The 2,061-nt window shown below is 44.1% G+C and overlaps 1 non-coding gene across 1 annotated transcript; it reads left to right on the plus strand.

The window, feature by feature from the left end:
* The first annotated feature begins 118 nt into the window (after positions 1-118).
* On the plus strand, positions 119-258 carry LOC111723540. The gene has a single exon (XR_002772061.1). It is a non-coding gene; the product is annotated as a U4 spliceosomal RNA (small nuclear RNA).
* Positions 259-2,061: the final 1,803 nt, after the last annotated feature.

Below are 2,061 nucleotides of genomic sequence, written 5' to 3' on the forward strand. Positions count from 1 at the left end.
CTGAGGGAAAATCTTTTGTACACAAATTTAATATAAAAATGCTGATATCTTCTACCATGTTTATCTTAGAAAAGAAAAATTGCTGACAGAATAATAGAATTAGAAAAAAATAATCACCAGCTTTTCACAGTGGCAGAATCATAGCCAATGAGGATTATCTGAGGTATAAGTTTTGCAAATTGAAAACTTTTCCCAATACCCATGACTGGGTATCGCAATATAGTCAACACTGACAATTTTTGATGGTCTCTATGGAGACTGAATTTTAAAAAGTCACTGTTTTTCAACACCTGATGAAATAATGAATCTAAGTAATGAACTTCAGTAGTTACGGAAGCCATTAGCTAAAAAGCCGATGAGGAACTTTACAATAAAGGGATGAGACTCACTTGCCAGTCCTGAGCTCACTTGCCTATCTTAATATCACTGAAAATGAGACAACCAGATAACATAATTGAGAGGTCAAAGACCAAAAATAAAAGATTATTCCGAAATGGGAAATGAAAGGAAATGCAGCCCAGGTTCTGTGCGGGCAACATGGGCCTTTATTCCACCCGAGTGTGGGTGAGCTGAGCTCGAGAAGAAAGTCGGTGCAGGGGTGAAGGTGGATGGGGATTTTAAAGGGTGGGGAGGGTCGGGGTCGGCACATTTCCGCTCTCTTGAGTGGGATATTCTATTTGGCTGGGTCGATTCTATTTGGGCAGGTCCCTCCATTTGACTCTACCAATGATGCTCATTTTTGTTCACTTAAAGGAAAAAACTGAGGCAAAATTAATATAAGTGGAGGGTTTATTTGGGCCACATTTGAGGGCTGTAACCCAGGAGCAGAGACTGAAGTTGCCCTGAATAGATGCTCCATTTAGCAGCAGTTTTACAAGTGGGGTTTGAAAGGAAAAGGGGGCTCTGCTCCTGTGGCTCAAGCGGCTAAGGCACCAGCCACATACACCTGAGCTGGCAGGTTCAAATCCAGCCCGGGCCCGCCAAATAACAATGACGGCTACAACCAAAAAATAGCCGGGCGTTGTGGCAGGCGCCTGTGGTCCCAGCTACTTGGGAGGCTGAGGCAGGAGACTTGCTTGAGCCTAGGAGTTGGAGGTTGCTGTGAGCTGTGATGCCACAGCACTCTATCCAGGGCAACAGCTTGAGGCTCTGTCTCAAAAAATAAATAAATAAATAAGCTGAAACTGATCAAGCTTCAAGATACCTTTCCAGGAAACTTGAAGGCCAGAGGAAAAGATTTAATAACGTACAAAGATGTAATTAGCCAAATCCTGAAATGTGTGAATCCTGCATGACAAATGATCCAGTCTCTTCCCCACCATCAACCTGGGTGGTCAATGGGAAGGTTACGAGTAGCGTATGAGGAGAAACAGTTATAGATGTAAGATGAGTTAGCAGACCCATCTAACAAATACAATATCTGGATCTTACCTAGGTCCTAATTTGAACTGTAAGGCTGTTCTTTAAACTGAGAACACTGATTATAAACTACGGTATGAGATATGTTAAGGCATTGTTGTCAATGTTATTGTTGTTTTAGGTAAGATAAAAGTACAGTGTTTACGGAAGAAGAAGCAAGAGAAGGAAGGGGAGAGGGAGAGTGAAGGAGAAAGAGAAACAAGGGAGAGGGGGAAGGAAAGGAAGACGGAGAGGGCATGGAAAGGCCAAAATGGGCAGATTGCCTGAGTTCAGAAATTTGAGACCAGCCTGAGCAAGACCTCGTCTCTACTTAAAATAGAAAAACTGGCTGGGCATTGTGGTGGTGGCCTACAGTCCCAGCTATTTGGGAGACTGAGGCAAGAGGATCTCTTGAGCCCAAAAGTTTAAGGTTGCTGTGAGCTGTAATACCACAACACTCAACCCAAGGTGACAGTGAGACTCAGAAATAAAATACAATAAACAAGGAGAAGAGGTAGTGCCTGTGGCTCAGTGGGTAGGGTGCCAGCCCCATATACTGAAGGCGGTGGGTTCAAACCCAGCCCCAGCCAAACTGCAACAAAAAAATAGCTGGGTGTTGTGGCGGGCACCTGTAGTCCCAGCTACTCGGGAGGCTGAGGCAAG

This window comes from Otolemur garnettii, unplaced genomic scaffold (genome assembly GCF_000181295.1).
Source record: "Otolemur garnettii isolate 467f Iridium unplaced genomic scaffold, OtoGar3 scaffold00012, whole genome shotgun sequence".
Lineage (NCBI taxonomy): Eukaryota > Metazoa > Chordata > Mammalia > Primates > Galagidae > Otolemur > Otolemur garnettii.